This window comes from Chaetodon trifascialis, chromosome 7 (assembly GCF_039877785.1).
Source record: "Chaetodon trifascialis isolate fChaTrf1 chromosome 7, fChaTrf1.hap1, whole genome shotgun sequence".
Classification (NCBI taxonomy): Eukaryota; Metazoa; Chordata; class Actinopteri; order Chaetodontiformes; family Chaetodontidae; genus Chaetodon; species Chaetodon trifascialis.
The window spans coordinates 1,530,262-1,551,266 of NC_092062.1; positions in this window are offsets into that span (position 1 = coordinate 1,530,262).

A 21,005-nucleotide genomic window follows, 5' to 3' on the forward strand; every position below is an offset into this window, starting at 1 on the left:
GGACTGGTGTGATATGGTCCATTTTTCTGGTGTTTGTAAGGACTCGTGCAGCCGCGTTTTGGATCAGCTGTAGTTGCCTAATTGATTTTTTGTTTAGGCCAGTAAAGACTCCATTGCAATAGTCCAACCTACTGAAAATGAATGCATGAACAAGTTTTTCCATGTCTTCTTTGGACAGACAACCCTTGATTCTGGTTATATTTTTCAGGTGGTAGTAGGCTGATTTGGTAATCAGCTTTAAATGGTTGTTAAAATTCAGGTCTGAATCAATAATTTCACCAAGATTTCTGGCTTTATCTGTTGTTGTCAGTGACATGGAGTTAAGTTGAGCACTGATCTTTGACCTTTCATTTTTGGGGCCAAAAACAATCACTTCTGTCTTATCTGCATTAAGCTGAAGAAAATTCTGGCACATCCACTCATTGATTTGATGAATACACTCACTCAGTGAATGTAAGGGACTGTAGTCATGTGATGACACAGAAATATAAAGTTGTGTATCATCTGCGTAAGTATAAGAAATATTATGATGCTCCATAATCTGAGCTAGGGGCAACATATAGATATTGAAAAGAAGTGGTCCGAGAATGGACCCTTGTGGCACCCCACACATCATCTTCTTTCGTTCAGACACATGCTCACCAATTGACACAAAGTAGTCTCTATCTTGTAAATAGGATTTGAACCAGTGTAGTCCAGTGCCAGTAAGTCCCACCCACTTTTCCAGTCTGTCAAGAAGTATGTCATGATCAACCGTATCAAAGGCAGCACTGAGATCTAATAATACTAAGACTGAGGTTTTGGAAGCATCATTATTCAGATGTATGTCATTTAAATCTTTGATAAGTACAGTCTCAGTGCTGTGGTGTGGACGAAATCCAGACTGAAATGCATTAAAACGATTGTTCTGCATCATGAAAGCATGCGTTTGTTGAAAAACAACCCTTTCAATAATTTTTCCTAGAAAGGGGAGATTTGATATTGGCCTGTAGTTACTTATTACTGAAGCATCCAGATTAGTCTTTTTTAGCAGAGGTTTTATTACTGCAGTTTTCAAGGCCTGGGGAAACTGACCGGACTGAAGAGAATTATTTATTATTTGCAACACATCTGGAGCTATGCAATTAAAAACATTTTTAAAAAAGTTTGTTGGCAGAGTATCAAGGCAGCATGTTGTGGATTTTAACTGTGATACAGTTTCTGTCAGCCTTGTATGATCTAGAAGGTTAAAATGTGCTAGATTAACTGGAGAGCAAGAAGGCACAGATGGACTTATCATTTTGCCTGAGTTGGAGCTGCACACTGTTTGTCTTATCCTTGAAATTTTATCTGTAAAAAAGGCTGCAAAATCATTGCATGACTTGTTGGACAGCAGCTCAGGAGGGACTGATGCTGTGGGGTTTGTCAGTCTGTCCACAACAGAAAATAAAGTGTGGGCATTATTACAGTTTCTGTTGATAATCTCTGAGAAGAATGCTTGCCTTGCCTTCTTTAGTTCATGATTATCGGTCTGGAGACTGTTTTTGTAAATTTCATAATGAACCTGGAGTTTGGTTTTTCGCCACCTGCGCTCTGCCTGTCTGCAGACTCTTTTCTGGACTTTGACCAGTGTGGTGTTTCTCCAAGGTGCCTTTTTCCTTCCTGACAAAACTTTGGTCTTAATTGGAGCGATGGAGTCAATAATAGTCATAACTTTGGAACTGAAATCATTTACAAGGTCATCAGTTGACGCTGAGGGCAGTGTTGGTGATGGTGTAAAAGACTGAGTGAAGACTGCACAGGTGTTATCATTAATATAACGCTTTTTGATTACCTCTGTTCCACTTTTGTTACGAATAGCAGGTGTGGCCATTTTAAATGACACACAGTAATGATCAGAAAGAGCAACATCAGTCACCATAACCTCAGAGATATTAAGCCCTTTGGAGATAACCAAATCTAATATATGCCCTTTGTTATGTGTTGAATGTGTTACGTGCTGAGATAGGCCAAAATGTTCCAGGATGTTTAGAAGTTCTTAAGCACATCCATCTTTGAGATTATCAACATGAATGTTGAAGTCACCCACTAACACAATACAGTCAAAATCAATACAAACAACAGACAGTAGATTGGCATACTCATCAGAAAACTTTGCATTGTATTTTGGGGGCTTGTAGATGGTTATGAAGACTGATCGACAGGGAGACTTTGATTGAGTGGCAACATATTCAAAAGATTCAAACTGACCATAAGAGACTCTCTTGCATTGAATGCTATCATTAAACAAAATGGCGACTCCACCTCCTCTCTTATGCATTCTTACTTCACTTATGAAACTGAAATTCGGAGGGGCTGACTCATTGAGAACTGCTGTGCTGTTATCTTGTCCTAACCAAGTTTCAGTTAAAAACGTAAAATCAAGCTTATGCTTGATGATAAAGTCATTGATTAAGAATGATTTGCCTGCCAAAGACCTAACATTTAAAAGAGCTAAGTTAAATGTGCTAAAAAGTCCAACATCCCCATGTTTTAGAACATACTGTGGCTGACATGGAATACATGTTAAATTCGATGATGTGATGTTTCTGGAGAGATGGATCGATCTTCTCCTCCTACCTAAGGAAACATGAATCAATGAAGCTTCCGGCACAATGGGCCCTGGCTTTTCCTTGGAAAAGTCAGGCATAACATTTGCCTTAAAAGCTGGACCCAGAACACATCAGTTACCAACACAAATAGGTGGCTGTGCTGGGCTCTTACTAGGGGACTGGAGTAGGTTCAGATCAAGCCGTGGAAGGGGTGGAGGTGGTGCCCATCGGTGCTGTGGTGGTGGAGGGGGACAGGGTGGTTGTAGGGGGCGGGGTGGAATTTGGGGGGACAGGATCCCAGATGGGCGAGGAGTAAGCCTGATACCAGTACTGACAAGTTTGTTCATTTGGTCAGTAAACTCCAGTAGGGGGGAGGAGGGTGATGGAATACCCAGTGAAGATGATGAGTTGGATGGAGTTTGGGCAGTTGGAGATGGTGACCTCGGTGGAGTTTTAGTGGTTGGAGTTGGTGAATCCTCACGAGCAGTGGCCTCTGGTGGAGGACATGAGGCATCCCCTTTTTTGCTCTGGCATCCCTCATGGTTAGAGCATACAGGTGGGGGGAGAGTTGGTTCTCCTGTTTGCTGCTTTTGTTTGGATTCCTCTTGTCTCTTGTCCTTGGGAGTGGGAACAGTGTGACGCAGGAAGAAAGATACTTACTTAGTTACTCCTGACTTGTTTAGGGAAAGTCCGTCTCCTTTGAAAAAATGTCTGCGGTCCCAGAAAAAGTTGAAATTGTCAATAAAATGCACTGAGTGGACATCATATGCAATTGAAAGCCATCTGTTTACTGCCAACAATCTGCTGAATCTCTCTCCTCCTCTGACTGGTGGTAAAGGCCCACTGAAGAAGACTTCAGCATTCAGAGAGCTCACTGCATTTAGCAGTTTACCTACATCTCATTTGAGCACTTCAGATTGTCGTTTCACAATATCATTTGCCCCTGTGTGCAGTACAAGGTATTTCAGAGTTGGAATTTCTGCAACAATACTGAGGATTTTGTCGGTCATGTTGGAGACTGTATCATCAGGAAAGCACAGCACTTTTGTGTTTCTGCTGTACATTCTTCCCACATCTTTAATAGCAGAATCACCAACAATCAGAGTCTCAGGACCAGTCAGTAGCTTTCCTTGTAGCTTTCTAGCTTCTGACTTCCTGTCGGGCCTTACCCTTCTCTGTGAGTCCGAGAAGTTATCCAGGTTTTCAGTTGGAGATCCAGGGTCCTGCAGTAGTGGAGCAAACCGATTTTGTAACTGCACACTAGCTGGTTTGGGAGCTTTGTTGCTCATCTTCCCTTTAGCTTTTATCCACGGCTGTGTCTTACTCTGCACAGGTGTTGAGTAGGATGATAACGCAGGCCAGCCTGTCGCATCACAGATCTCTGGGCGCTGGGTTCTGCCTGTTGGATGTCTCCCCATATCAGCTGATTTGCTCTTGGGCTTTGCCCCGAGAGCATTCCAGGGAGGACTAATACTGGCAGATTTATCACCCGGTACACAGCCCTTTAGTTTCGAGGGAGCTGTATCAGAGCTAATTAGCTGGATGTTAGCATTCTCCAGTCCGCTGTTTTGAGTCAGTGGCAAAGTGCTGTCATTTCCACAAAGTTCGTTCACTTCTGCGTTTATTTCCAGACGCTGGACTTTAGTTTCCAACACTGCAACCTGCTGCAGAAGTTTGTAGAGGTCATCTGTGGAGAAAAGAGGCATCTTGGTGCTAATTAGCTTGAGCTGCCAGCAGGCTTTTTCTGTTGGTAGGCCGAAGCAGGCTTTTTCTGTCAGTAGGCCAGTGCATAGTGTATCCATGAAATATCAGAGGTCGCAAAGGTCATCCACAACTTTTAAATGTTTGTCCATAAAATATGTCTTTAGATGTCCAATTCAACCAAAAATTTTAACTTTCAAGTTTAAGGAAAATTAAAATAAATACAGAAAACAATATGGGAAATCACGAGCCCAGCCAGAAACCAGCTACTGTACCAGAGGAGGAGGAGCAAATCACTGCATTGGCTCCCTGTGCATTTCAGGATAGATTTTAAGGTTCTTTTATTAGTTTTTAAATGGTCTCGAGCCTTCTTATGTATCTGACTTCTTTTACCCTATCAACCCTCACGGACCCTGAGGTCCTCCGGCACTGGCCTCTTAACCATACCAAAAGTAAGAACTAAAACACACGGGGAGGCAGCTTTTAGTTATTATGACCCCCAATTGTGGAACAGCCTGCCGGAGAACCTCAGTGCTGCAGAGACTGTTGATGTTTTTAAAAAGAGGCTCAAGACCCACCTTTTTAATCAGGCTTTCAATTGATTTGTTTGATTTATCTTATTCCTTTAATCAGGCTTCTTATCATATTTAATCTCTATTTGTATCCTATTTTAGTTACGTATTAACGTCATGTTTAAGAACTATTTATTTTATTTTATTTTATTTTATTTTATTTTATTTTATTTTATTTTATTTTATGTCTTAGTCCCTTGGTTTTTAGCGCCAGTGTTTCCTCATGGGGGCCCCCCACAGTAGGTGCTGCTTTTGGTCTACTGATGGGGGCGCTGCCGAGGGGATGGCTCTGACCTGGATGGCTGGAAACCTCTGCACCTTGGTGTGGGGCCTCCTGTCTACCTGGGTTGGGGTGGTCACGGGCGGCGCTCCCTAGTCACATTCTGAATGGCCCCCAAAGGTGGCTTATTCCTTGCCTTGTCCGTATGGGTGTGTGTCTACGTGCATGCGTGCGTGTCTGTGAGTGTGTCTCTATGTCTCTGAATGTATTTATGGGGGAGGGAGAGCTGGGTTTTCCTCTTTGTTGTTTTTAGCCCCTGTGAGGCACTTTGTGTTGCTTTTAAGTATGAAAATTGCCATATAAATAAAGCTTGATTTGATTTATTTTAATTTGATATCGCCTATAATCTCTGTTGTACTATTCATGATACATTATTCATTGCTCATAATTGTGTTTAATAAATAAGACCTTTTATTCAAGTCGTGGTCAGACGGTGTCCTTTTGAGCTGGATGTTAACGATCCTTGTATCTAGAGTTAACGCTTCAGAACATCAGACTGGTCTAATGTTGGTTCATTTGTTAGTATTTCATCAGCATTATAGCAGTTAATCCCTGCAGTCCTTCTTAGCTGAGGAAAGTGGTGCCCTGGTATTTTATCAACGAATGCAACATCAAATTAAGTTAACTTCCCTACACATATGTGACCCACCATGAGAAAACCAGCAATAAGTTGGCCCGGTGCAAGTTGTGTAAACAAAGAAAAATCAATTTTTAAAAAAAATTAGTGATTTTCATTTTTTTTTTGCAGAATATGTAAGTTGAAATCATAAAGAAGACACACCATGATTCAAATAACAGTATTGGGGGTCTTAAAACCGTGAACTTTGTATTTGAATTTGGGTTGTTTTAGAGGAAATTCTTGGTCCTAGTTGGGGGTGTGGCGATTCAACAGTAAATTAGCGTACTGGCTTACTTTGGCTATTCACGGCCATTCACGTGTTTCTGTTCTTTTTTTGGCCAATCAGCTGCACATTAAAAGGGAACCACATGGCTACTTATGCAGCTTCTGGTTATGCTGACAGCGATCTCACTTCTGATTCTGAACTTGAACTAGAAGATGAAACTGAAGAAATCGACGAGAGCGACTGCATTACACTGGAGAACATCCATAATCTACAGCTGACCTTAGCTGAAGATGATGAAGAATATGATGTAGAGTAGTAGTAGTTATGGCAGCGCGTGCGGATGCAGTGGCTCCTCTCTGTCCCGATAATGTGGTGTCTACACGTTTGTCTTTGTTGGTGTGTTCGAGTGATTTTATGTTTTCGTTGCATTTGTCTGTCCCAATAGACACATACAACTGTGGGACTCTATTTGACATCAGCAACACAGCAATCTGCAAATTAAACTTAGCACACGCTAAGTTAAGCTGAGATACTCGACCTCGGCCTATTCTGGTGGCCCGTTTCGACACCAACCTCCACTACTGCAGCACACCGCAGAGAAAGTGCCACAGGTGGTGTGAGAGGAGGCGGAAGCAGGGAAAGCGTGGGGGTATCCGGGCTAGGCTAGTGGCGAATCCACACAAGCCAGCTATACCATCTATCGTACTCGCCAATGTACACTCCTTGGACAACAAATTGGACTATACACACCTTCTGAGATCGACCCAGCAGACTGTGAGAATGCTGTGTTTTCGTTTTTACGGAAACATGGCTCAAAAACAGCATACCGGACTCCGACATCCAGCTGGACCGGCTAACATGCTACGGCTAACACCATGGGACCGGGGCCTGTGTTTACATCAGGTATGCTTGGTGTCAAGATGCTGTGGTGATTTGTGGGCACTGTTCACCCCTCGCTTTTTGTAACAAAAGAATTTCCATTTCCATTTGATAACCATTGTTCAAGCTACTACAATAATTTGAACAATGGTTAGGGGGTTGGGCTTAGGTAAATGAGATGTAATGAGCAGCACTACCTGTTACCTGGCTCCCCTGGTAGGTGAGAATCTTTCAGGCTGGATTTCTCAAAAAACTAGTTTGAGGAGTGTCTACATTCAAATGGCGACATCTTCCTCAAATATTTTCAGATTTCCACATGTTAGACATCGTTGGAAAGCCTAGAAACTACACTTTCAGAATCTGGAAATAACTCAAAATGCAACCCCGGGAGACTTGTTGCTGTTTTTCTCATGGCTGGTCACATATTCCTGATCTTTTCCTATACCTACCTCTCTAAATGAAATTCCATCTTGAACAAATGTTACACAACCTTCCCCTTCTCCATCCCTCCTATCACATATAACGGAATTATACCCAACCATTCTAAACTCAATCCTTGGCTTTAACCATGTTTCCTGCACAGAAATCCCATCAGGTTTACTGGATAAATGATCTACATACTTTTTAAATTCCTGCCCGTTAGCCAGCAAACTTTTTGCATTCCCTTGCACCAGTAGGACCATGACCAGAGCTAGGAACTAACCCATGCCTGCTCCTGGCTTGCTTGAACACTAAGGTCATTCCTCACCTCCTCCCACATCATCTCACTCAGATCCAAGTGATGAGTTGCTGCCTTGACAATGATTTGAATTTGTCCACTTTTGGATTTAACCTCCATTGCTGCATTTATTACTCTGGCTATGAGAGTGATGAGTTTCTTTAAATCCACCCTTTCCCTTCATTTGCTTGACTGCCACTATTTGCGATTGGGATTTGACTTCCTGCTCTACTTTTTCCATTTACCCCTCTTCTTTCATTTACCATCTTTGCAGCCTCTGCATATGACAACTTGTTGTGAGTTTTAACCTGCTCTATTTCTTGCCTTTTCATCACGACTCAACCTCCATATGCCACACTGTGGTTGCCTCCACAATTGCAACATTTTAGTTGTTCATGATGACATTGCCCATATTCATGGTCCTCTCCACATCTGGCACATCTTTTCCTACCTTCACATGTTTTGGCAGTATAACCAAATCTTTGGCAGTTGTAACATCTCATTGGCCTTGGTATGTACTCCCTTACACTGTAGCTCAGGAATGCTAGAGTCACATTCCTTGGAAGGAATTCTTTCTCAAAATCCAGCACAATGCCCTCACTTTCTTTCCTCACCCCACAAACGCAAAATGATTTTAACTTCATTCCCTACCTGACTTCTTTCCTCTATTCCTGATTCACTACCTCCACTGCTCCTGTCTTTCTTCGCCATAGTCTTGATAGAGTTGTTTCCTCTTTTTTCCTTACCTCTCTGACTAGTTTGACTAATCTCCATTTCATCAGTAATGTCATAATCTCCCCACTCAGGTCCATTCACAACATAGTTGTGCCTACCCGCCATCGCTTTCTTTATCTCGTTGGTTTTCCCCATTTTCATCAGCTCTGTCTGTTTCTGAACCCCTGGCAAAACGGTAAACAAGTACTCAATCCGGGACCATCTGCCAGATTCTTCAGATTGTTTTGTGAGGTTTTTCTCCATAAATTCTGAAATTCGCGCTTCGACCATCACACCAGCTTCTGATTCGACCATCACTCAAGCAACTGCACACAAAGGGGAACATATATAATGGCTGATCAGACCATTTGGAAAACAAAGGGGATAACAAAACAAACATTACTAATTGGACAACAAATAACCCAAAACAAGACAACACGTTGGACAGAAGGAATATTTTGATAATGAAGACTAAACCAAAACACCAAAAACCCTACTATAAATCAAAGAAATAAAGAAATTCCTGTCCTAAATTTTCCTGCCCCCCTCAATGCTGCAGGCACTTGGTATAGGCCCAATTGGCCACTTCCTGTATTTAGTAGCTGCGTTTCCTCAGCCACATCTTTTGCGCAGGCCTAACACGTCCCTCAGCAGCGAACCCTCCACCCTGGTAACTCAAAAAAAGAACTATTAGAACTTAAAAAAAACTGGTAGTTTGACTATACAAAAGATAACTAAATGTGCGTGCTACAAATAGAAACCAATGTATTGTTAACTTAAACAAAATAAATATGTACAGTACAGGCCAAAAGTTTGGACACACCTTCTCATTCAATGCGTTTTCTTTATTTTCATGACTATTTACATTGTAGATTCTCACTGAAGGCATCAAAACTATGAATGAACACATGTAGAGTTATGTGCTTAACAAAAAAAAGGTGAAATAACTGAAAACATGTTTTATATTCCAGTTTCTTCAAAATAGCCACCCTTTGCACTGATTACTGCTTTGCACACTCTTCAAGAGGTAGTCACCTGAAATGGTTTTCACTTCACAGGTGTGTCTTATCAGGGTTAATTAGTGGAATTCCTTGCTTTATTAATGGGATTGGGACCATTAGTTGTGTTGTGCAGAAGTCAGGTTAATACACGGCCGACAGCCCTATTGGACAACTGTGTAGTGTTACTAGGGGACTACCTTAATTTGATGTTGCATTCGTTGATAAAATAACGGGGCACCACTTTCCTCAGCTAAGAAGGACTGCAGAAATTAACTGCTATAATGCTGATAAATACTAACGAATGAACTAACAGTAAACCAGTCTGATAATCTGAAGTGTAAACTCTGGATACAGGGATCGTATATATTCAGTTCAAAAGGACACCGTCTAACCAGGACTTATATCAAAATATCATTTATTAAGCAGAATTATGGATAATGAGTGATGTATCATGAATAATAAGACAGAAGATGGGAGATGATATGACAAAACACACAAGAAACTTATGGCAACATAATGGTAATTAAATTGGCGATAGTGAGAGGTAGTTGAAAGGGGATAATGGGGACGCATACGTAAAGTTAGGGAATTAACGAGTAGTTGAGAGAATTTGGATAAATTAGCAGTATCTTAACCTCACGGACCAACTCTTATTCAAACCCACTTAGCATGCCTACTTGACTGATGGCGTCCCGTTGTGCTCTGCTCCGAACTAACTCGAAGATGATGAGGGAGCTGATGTTCCGCTCCCACTTGGGAGATGATAGTTCCCAGGAAGTGGAAAGACTCCACAGTGTCAATAGTGGAGTCACAGAGGGTGATGGGGGCAGGTGAGGCTGATTTTTTCCTGTAGTCCACAACCATTTCCGCTGTCTTTAGAGCATTGAGCTCTAGGTTGTTCTGGTTGCACCAGGTCACCAGATGGTCAACCTCCCACCTGTAGGCGGACTTGTCACCATCAGAGATGAGTCTGATGAGGCTGGTGTCATACACAAACTTCAGGAGCTTGACTGACTGGTGACTGGAGGTGCAGCTGTTCGTGTACAGGGAGAAGAGCAGAGGAGAAAGAACGCAGCCCTGAGGGGATCCGGTGCTGACAGTCTTTGTGTCAGAGAAGTGTTTCCCCAGCTTCACACACTGTTTCCTGTTGGACAGGAAGTCTGTAATCTACCTGCAGGTGGAGTCAGGCACGCTCAGCTGGGAGAGCTTCTCCTGAAGCAGAGTTGGGATGGTGGTGTTAAAAGCAGAGCTGAAATCCACAAACAGGATCCTAGCGTAGGTTCCTGTGGAGTCCACAGACGTGTTGGCTCTGTTCACTAAGCCTCGCCTCCAACTCACCAAATAAACTACATTTATTACACGCACCAGTATCACTAAAGGAGGCAGAGGAGTGGCTAAACATGTGACACACCAAGCAGGAGAGAGCTGGAGAGGGACAGAGAGAAGCAATTGCTAGCTGCTAGGCTAAGCTGGTGTAGCTAGCAGAACAGACAAGCACGTAAACAAATAAAATTAACAGTCGCGAAACAAACAACCTTATGGGTGCTTGAGCAGAACTAATGTTACTTTAGAGAGCGGATAATAGGCCGCTGTAACAAAACACAGAGCAAATTTCACTCACGCTGCTATTAACGCAGCAACCGGAAACAGGAAGTGAGACGATATGCTTACCTCCACAGCAGAGTTCAACCAATATCCCTCATGTCCAACTCTCAGTCTTAGCCCAGTCCTTCATTGATAATGGTTACTGTACTAGTTTTTTGGTCTAGCTAACAGAATACAATTGTGTATAAAACTGGAAAAAAATATGATTTTACAGTAAGAGTAGCTTCCAAGGTTTGACATCACACATTGCACTCATACTGCCATGGATATTTTAACCATTATTATTCACACACATCAAGTAACTTCTATACATCAGAGTAAAAAGAAAATGTATACAGCATAATATACTGTAATATAAACATCCTCATCCTCCCTCTCCTGGCGTCCTCCTCACTCTCCTGGCCATGCTGCTGTCTATCTGGCCACATTTTCTTGTCCACATCACAGAATATATTCTCCCTTGCAATGCAACAAGGGAAGAAACGGAGTGCATGTGGCAACCATCCCCTACACTGATTGTAGGGGATTGTACAGGTCCTGGTCAAGCTCTATCAATACATGTTTGGCAGCATTCACAATCATAGACGGCACCTGTCAGGTAACGAAACATTAGGGATGAGCGAGTACATCACTATCTGTATCTGTATCTGTATCTGTTCAGCCATCTAAATTATCTGTATCTGTAGGCTACTTGGAGTGGGTTTGGTTTAACCAGAAATGGGTAGGGCTTAAATCAGTACATTATTTTAAATCTGAAATTGATATGGATTGATCAGAAGTTGCTATATTTATTGTTTATTTGAAAACTATTCACAGAACAGCCTCAAAATTGACATTTAAATCAATGTTTTTGATCACAAAAGTAAGAAAACTATTTGCAGAACAAGTTTTTTTATAAACTCAGAACATGAATATTCTTAAGTGTATGAATAAATAACAGAACAACCTCAGAATTGAGATTCAGTGTTTTTGATCACAATAGTAAAGGAACTATTTACAGAACAATTTTTTTTTATTAAATCAGAACATGAATATTTTTAAGTGCATGAATGAACACAACACATGCAGTAGGAAACTATGAACTACTAAGTATGCATGAGCAAGAATTGTCATACTCAACACAACTTTCTTTTACATATATATATATATTTTTAATTTTAATGATCAAACTGTGATTTTTTTTTGGATTATTTATTTATTTTTACTACCTAACGTTCTTGGCATTTTTTTTCCCCACACAAAGTTAAACAGTGTTGATTAAGGTGTGTGTGTGTGTGTGTGTGTGTGTGTGTGTGTGTGTGTGTGTGTGTGTGTGTGTGTGTGCGCGCGCGCTATGTAACATTTAAAATATCTACTGTATTCAAAGCCTATAAAAAGCCTATATACAACGGTATATAAAGCTGAATTTGTAATATTTATAATATTATATTTATTTTTATGAACTGCAGTGAGAAAGTGTCACTGCATGCAGCCAAATACAATAACAATATTAATATAGGCGTTTTTGTGTGTTCCGCTATATGTGTGTACGTGTTTAAGTGGTGTGGAAGACTGATTATTTTTTAATGATCTTTGTGAACTTGGTGATTCATGCAAACATTCAGTGATGGCAAACAGGGAAATAATAAGTCAGCCTTGTTCACTGTATTCTTCTCAAAAGTACCGCGTTCAGTACGAGCAAAGTTTTCCAACTGACTTTATATCACCAGCGAAACTAAGAGCTGTGACGGAGGCAGTGACCGACGCGACACGAGCCGTTTTCAGATTTGTCTCGTCAGATCACCGCGTACGTTATGAAACAAATTCACCAAGTAACTTTAAATATCATACAAACCGAAACAGAGGCGAGCTGAAGAAAACATAAGGACTACTAAAGAGGGCAACATGAGCTAGAGTCTAGCCAAGCACTGGGAGATCAGTCACTGTCCGTGTGCGCGACAGTGGGGCACGTCTCTGGCTGCTGAGACGTGTTTGTGTAGGGAGGGGTGGGCGCTGTGTGTGACTGGCCAATCACAGAGTGCGAAGACAATCAGTTCCCCAGTGAGGATTTTCCTTTAGCACGAGCACGGATATTGACGAGTTTTACTCGTATCATGATCGTATTCGTCAAAAATGCTTTATCCGTACTTGTCTGAAAACGAACATTCGGCTCAACCCTACTAAACATAATGTTTGATTGGTCATCTGGGTTGTGTGAAACTTCGTTAGTCAAGTTCTAGTTTCACCTGACTCTCAAGTACTGTAATCAATTTATCAAATGTTCCAAAAGATTCTTATATGGTATTCATGATTTATGTTCTTGTCTAATTTTGACAATTGAACAGACTATTTTGCATGTGATGACTTATAAAATGAAATGATGCTGACATGTTTTGGAGAGCACAGCCATTACACTGAGAAATCAACAATCAGTTGAGATCAACAAGATCTCTTCATTTAGAAATTGTGCTAAATGTAGGCTAACTGAGCTAACTGTAGGCTACCTGTACTTAATCATCCATCCATCCATCCATTTTCTCCCGCTTATCCAGGGCCGGTCCGCAGGGTTCTGTGCTTGGACCAATTCTATTCACCTTATATATGCTTCCTTTAGGTAAGATTATCAGGAAACACTCAATAAATTTTCATTGCTATGCAGATAATACCCAGCTATATTTATCAATGAAGCCAGAAGAAACCAGTCAGTTAACTAGACTACAAGCATGTCTTCAGGACATAAAGACCTGGATGACCTGCAATTTTCTGATGCTAAACTCAGACAAAACTGAAGTTACAGTAGTAGGCCCTAAACATCTTAGAAAGTCACTTTCTGATGACATAGCAGTTATGGATGGCATTGCGCTGGCCTCCAGCACCACTGTAAAGAATCTGGGAGTTATCTTTGACCAGGACATGTCCTTTCACTCCCATGTAAAACAAATTTCAAGGACTGCCTTTTTTCATCTACGTAATATTGCAAAAATCAGGCATATTTTGTCTCAAAATGATGCAGAAAAACTAGTCCATGCATTCATAAATTCCAGGCTGGATTATTGCAATTCCTTACTATCAGGCTGCCCAAATTTATTGCTGAATATTCTCCAGTTGCTCCAGAACGCTGCAGCACGTGTTCTGACAAAAACCAGGAAGAGAGATCATATTTCTCCAATATTAGCCACTCTGCACTGGCTCCCTGTAAAGTTTAGACTAGAATTTAAAATTCTCCTCCATAATTCTCCTCCTTACTTACAAAGCCATAAATGGCCAGGCGCCTTCTTATCTTAAAGAGCTCAGAGTACCTTATTACTCCACTTGAACACTGCGTTCCCAGAATGCAGGTCTACTTATGTTTCCTAAAGTCTCCAAAAGCAGAACAGGAGCCAGAGGATTTAGCTATCAAGCTCCTCTCCTGTGGAACCATCTTCCAATCTCTGTCCGGGAGGCAGACACTGTCTTTACATTTAAGAGTAGGCTTAAAACTGTCCTTTTTGATCAAGCTTATAGTTAGGGCTGGCTCAGGCTTGTCCTGGACCAGCCCCTAGTTACGCTGCTATAGCATTAGACTGTCGGGGGACCTCCAAAGATACACCGAGCTCCTCTGTCCTTCTCTCCCTCTCCATCTGCACGCTTTCATGTACTAACACGGCGTATTACTAACTTAGCTCCTTTCCCAGAGTCTCTGTGCTTTGTCGTCTTGCAGGTTCCCATGGACAGTGGCTGAATCTGGATTGTGGATTACAGCTGCGTCTCCTGCCTTGGCCCTGCCTGACATCCACTGCAACTGCTACTACCGTTATTACATCCACTGTCACTGTTACTGTGACTGCATTTCTGTCTGTCTGTCTGCCTGTCTGTCTGTCTCACTCTCTCTCTTGCTCTTTCTCTCTCTCTCTCTCTCTCTCTCTCTCTCTCTCACCCAACCGGTCGAGGCAGATGGTAGCCCACCCACAGCCTGGTTCTCCCTGAGGTTTCTGCCTCTTAAAGAGAAGTTTTTTCTCACCGCTGTCGCCAAGTGCTTGCTCATGAGGGAACTGTTGGGTCTCTGTAGATAAAAGAGCTTGGCCTGTACCAGCTCCTGAGATAATTTTGTTGTGATTTGGTGCAATCAAATAAAATTGAATTGCACTGAATTGAATTGAATTGAATTGAATTGAATTGAATTGAATTGAATTGAATTGAATTGAATTGAATTGAATTGAATTGATCTGATCTGGGCTGCACGGTGGAGCAGCAGGTAGTGCGCGTGCCTCACAGCAAGAAGGTCGCCGGTTCGATTCCCGGGTTGGGCCTTTCTGTGTGAAGTTTGCATGTTCTTCCCGTGCATGCGTGGGTTCTCCCCGGGTTCTCCCCAGGTACTCCGGCTTCCAAAAACATGCTCATTAGGTTGATTGGTGACTCTAAATTGCCCCTAGTGTGAGTGTGAGTGTGAGTGGCTGTGTGTATGTGCCCTGCGATCGACTGGCGGCCGGTCCAGGGTGTACCCCGCCTCCCGCCCCTTGACAGCCACGACCCCGAAAGGGATAAGCAGCATAGAAAATGGATGGATTAATTGAATTGAATTGAATTGAATATTTCAATGGTCCTCTGCCATAGTGACAAAACATATAAATATTTTGACTTGCAGTGCTTACACAATGCCAAAGGGGCGATGCATTTTGGGGGCACTGACTATCTGTATGAGAAAGGAATTTAATTTTGACACATGAGTGAACTGTTTTGGGAGAGATACGAGCTTTTGCAGGTGAACCATGGAGTTGTGGTGAACCATCCAGGCTATTTTGGCAAAAGCACCAAGAGTGTTGAGAACGTCCGGTCTGTTTCAAGAAATGAGCCAAAGCAATTGAGAAGGATCTTTGCATTTTGGTGGCACTGACTATTTATAGTTTTGAGAATGTAATTTCTGTTTCAAGAAATGAGCCAAATCAATGGAGAAAACCTGTAATTCACCCTTGTGCGTGATGGAACACAGCAGTCCTTACAGAAGCTGATGTAGGATGTCACAACCTCTATGTACTCATCCAGACTGTTGGTAGCAGTCCTGAACACATCCCAGTCAGTGGAGTCCAAACACGCCTGGAGATCCCCCACAGCCTCACTGGTCCACTTCCTTGATGTCCTCACTACAGGTTTGCAGAGCTTTAGTTTCTGCCTGTACGCAGGAATCAAGTGGACCATGATGTGGTCAGAGTGACCTAGTGCAGCAAGGGGGACGGCATGATAAGCATCCCTGACTGTGGTGTAACAGTGATCCAAAATATTCTCCTCTCTGGTCGGGCATTTAATAAACTGTCTGTATTTAGGGAGTTTGTGAGTGAGGTTACTTTTGTTAAAGTTGCCAAAGACAATAACTGAAGAGTCCGGGTTGGTCCGCTCCACATGCTGTATCTGGTTGACCACTAGTGTTCATGAGCTCTTCTCTGGTGAAAGAGCTCTGGGTACCATCGCAAAAAACAGATTTAAAACACAAAACGCGCACCAACACACCGAGGCAGCTGTCGGTGGTGCCATCTTGGATGATTCTAAGTATGATACTTGGGCTTCAGTTGGTTCAGGTTCTCATCAGTTTCACATATATCCCAGCATACAATCCTAAACAATATATCAAGGCAATATCAACTAATAAAAGACAACTTGAAACAATCTAATAAATTCCAGCTACAATCCCATTAGACACAAAGGTCCAAAACAAGTAGGGTAACCTGGCAATGAGCCCAAAATGACTGACCAAACACAGAGGCTAAACAGCACTGCTGAATTGGCTCAGGCAAAGCAGCAGTCTAATCTAGCTTTTCAGAAGTGGGTGCATCAGACCAGAATAAATATGGAAAGTTGACATCTCAGCACACCACAATCCTCCTAATAGTCTGGTATAGTAACATCCTAACTTCACTGTGTCATTGCCTTTGAATAAGCCCATAACACAGTCTCTAGAAACACACACCAGGAGTGTTCATGCATTTATGAGTTGAATAAATAGAAACAAACACACAAATTGTGCTTGTTTCTAATTTTCAAATAGTTTTTGCTGTTATGTGAGATATTGGCAAGCTGTAGTAATAGCACTTTAATTTTGTAGAGGTTCAACATAATAGAGAAGGTCTTGTTGCCCAAAACCGGCAACACTGGCAGTGACATGGACTGGCTCTTCATATTGGGGGGTTGGGGGGGTGAGGAGTTGTTGCAAAATTGCTGACCTCTGAGCACTCATTTGTCTCTGCTCCTCGATATAATAGAGCAGCTGTATTTGCAAATGCAAACATACAAAAAGGGTTTGCACCAACATAAATGCAACTGCTACTCTGAATGCATCCATGATCACCATAGCCAAATGAAAATGTAAACATAGGTCGCACTTTTGGCACAGGTGCAAGTTCTGACACATAATGTGACGTCGGCTACCTAAAACTCTGTTTTTATCTGTTTTTCTCAGTTTACATGCAAACGTGCAACCAAAGTTTTCCGAAATCTCCACTCTGGCCGGAGTTTTTAGAATGCACCTTTTTCAGAGGCGAATTCTTCGTTTGCGTGTAAATGAAGGGCACAAACGAAGGGAAATGTCTCCATATTTCAAAATATCCGTGTACGTGTAAATGGGGCTTAAAGCATGCAGAGAAGGGGTCCCTGAGGACCGGAATTGAGAAACACTGTGCTAGTATATGGCTAATATGAGATAGGTTAGCTAACAGGGGAATTTGTGTGTGCCATGTACATATTACATGGATGTACATGTCTTAATGTACAATGTAATGTAAAGCAGCAGTGCTCTAAAGTCAAGTCTTTATCTTACTGGAAGCCAGTGTAAGGTATTCAGTATTGGGGTGTTATGGTCAGTTTGCTTTGTTTTTCTGAGAACTCTTGCAGTTTACAAACATGGATAGATACAAAATACTTCAAATGTGGCAATCTTAAGGCCTTGATAGCTATCAGTGCTGAAAGAAAAAGCAATACAGAAGTATAATTAAGATTAAGGTATTAAATACTGTTTCATTGTGATATATAGTACAAGGCTGAACATAAATTCTGTAGAAGGATAATGCTGGAATAAAAAATGTATGCATTAGAAATTTTTTCAAAGTTTATGATTTTATGGGTTTCCTCTGCACTGCTTAAGAGACATATGTTGTTTAGGTATGTCTCTTCGTATTTAAATGGAATTTTATTTTAAATGCCACCCCTGGACTTAAATGGGATGAAATCTCAACCCCTCCAATGTTTAACCCAAAGTTGTGCTCTTGTCATAAAGTTGTGTCTTCTGGAAGCAGAAAAAGGAAATTGAATTGCATTGGTTCTGATGAGCTAAAACAATGATTTCTCTTTGGCAGACAGCCCCAGAAATGGCAAGACTTCCCCCTCTGATGCACAGAATGAATGTAATTGGGCCACAGGTGTGGGTAGTTTGGGCTCTTTCTCCTCCTTTTTTAGACAGCGACAGAGGGGAAGGATGAGGGAGCAGGAGAGTGGCTGAGCTGACGGCAAGCAGACGCACTGGAGGAATGCTGTTGGAGAGGCGCAGATGGCTGTTACAGCAGAGCGACATCTTGTCCAAGGTTTGGGAGACGCGAATTCAGACAGAGGATGTGCATACCTGCTGCCAGAACTAAAGGAGCTGGTGCTGCTGCTGCTGCCGCCAGGGAAACAAGTCGCCAACATTCCAGAGAGACAACGGAGACGAACGGTGCAAGAGGGGGATGCCTTGGGTAAAGAGGGTGGCGATGCATTCCACCCGTCCTCCAGATATGTACCCCTGTACATTCACTACAACGTATACTGTTACGAGACATTACCTGTTAACTGCTGCCAAATTATTTTATTACAACTGTTATCCTAAAAAACAAAACAAAACAAAACAAAACAAAAAACCCTACAACTTTGGACTGAGCTTTTTTTTGTTTGAGTTGCAGTGGATTTAGTTTTCAACTGAGTGATTTGTCTATTTAATTTAGTTATCGTTGTGTGGGACTTTTGACGTTGCTGTGTTTATTTATATATTTCCCCACCCAAAAGTATTGTTTTGTAAATCAGCCACAACAGCTGGAGACTGATAGGTCGTTGATTACCCTGATGGCTATTTCGTTGTTTCTTTCTAAAGCGATTGGCCGTAGCTGTATTGGAATCTACAGGAGGAGGATCCATTTGATCCACCATTTTGGAAACCAGTGGACAGACCGTTGGATTCTCTTTTAGACCAATCCTCCAGAGTATCTTTTTATCTGTTGTTTTTAGACTTTTGTAATAAAGAAATATATTTTATATCTTTTAAATCCTCTCCCGGTATTTGTTGTTTGGTGTGTCTGCTCCTCAACAGAAAATGGTGGTGTTACACACTGTCATGGACAGGGCACAGTATTTGGACATGGGTGTACTGCTGGAGCAGAGCCAGTATGGAAGCTCATGATGGTGTTTGTGTACTGCACTTGGGGTTAAGCAGCCAAAATGTTTTGATGTTGTCATGTTAAATCCTGCATTTGATGCTTTTCTGGAAAGCATTCAAAAGAAAAACTGAAACATAAGAAGGGCACTCTTTGAAATCCAGGGTGTTCAGCAGTCATAGTTATTAATGTTGACTGGTTGCATGCAGCAGGCATCTGATAATGAATAATTCCTCCAGAGCCTGCTGCTGCAACTTTGAGCAAGATGTGACAGGAAGTGACAGGAAACACCAACATGAGAGGAAAAAACAAGCAAAAGCTAAGCATGAGTTTAAATTACAAATGCTGAGAAAATGAACAGTTTTGCAGTGGCAGGGTGCAAGATCTGCTAATACACAAGCTGGGAAAACTGTAAGAGCACAGTAATACTTGCAGAGGTAACAAAAAACAAAAGGGATACTCTACATAAAACATGATTCTACCTCTTTTCACTCTATTAGCAATGTAAGGAAACGAATCTTAACCTTACCAACCTGTAATGCGATTCATTTTCAGAATTGGATTAGGGCTATGATTAGGCATCTCAACAGCATGTATTGGCAACCAAAAATATATGTATATAAATATGTAAATACAATATTCTGTGTACCATGGAGCATGATTTTTAAGTGCATTTACATATGGCAGCAACAGGCACACATACTGACACAGCATGCAATAGAGGGGGTTTTCTTTTCAATTCAATTCAATTCAATTCAATTCAATTCAATTCAATTCAATTCAATTCAATTCAATTCAATTTTATTTGTATAGCGCCAAATCACAACAGAAATTGTCTCAGGACACTTTCCATATAGAGCTGGTACAGACCAAGCTCTTTTATCTACAAAGAAACCAACAATTCCCCCATGAGCAAGCACTTGGCGACAGTGGCGAGGAAAAACTTCCTTTTAACAGGCAGAAACCTCGGGCAGAACCAGACTCTGGGTGGGCGGCCATCTGCCTCGACCGGTTGGGTGAGAGAGGAAGGGCAAGAGAGGGAGAGTGAGACAGACAGAGAGAGAGAGAGAGAGAGAGAGACAGACAGACAGACAGACAGACAGACAGACAGACAGACAGACAGACAGAAATGCAGTCAGAGAGAGAGAGAGAGAGAGAGAGAGAGAGAGAGAGAGAGAGACAGAGAGACAGAGAGACAGACCAAAGCACAGAGACTCCGGGGAAGGAGCTAAGTTAGTAACACACCGTGGTAGGACATGAAAGCGTGCGGATGGAGAGGGACAGAAGGACAGAGGAGCTCGGTGTATCTTTGGATGTCCCCCGACAGTCTAATCCTATAGCAGCATAACTAGGGGCTGGTCCAGGACAAGCCTGAGCCAGCCCTAACTATAAGCTTTATCAAAGAGGAAAGTTTTAAGCCTACTCTTAAATGTAGAGACAGTGTCTGCCTCCCGGACAAAGACTGGAAGATGGTTCCACAGGAGAGGAGCTTGATAGCTAAATGCTCTGACTCCTGTTCTGCTTTTTGAGACTTTAGGAACCATAAGTAGACCTGCATTCTGGGGACGCAGTGTTCGAGTAGGGCAATAAGGTACTATGAGCTCTTTAAGATAAGAAGGTGCCTGGCCATTTATGGCTTTGTAAGTAAGGAGGAGAATTTTAAACTCTATTCTAAACTTTACAGGGAGCCAGTGCAAAGTGGCGAGTATTGGAGAAATATGATCTTGCTTCCTGGTTTTTGTCAGAACACGTGCTGCAGCGTTCTGGAGCAA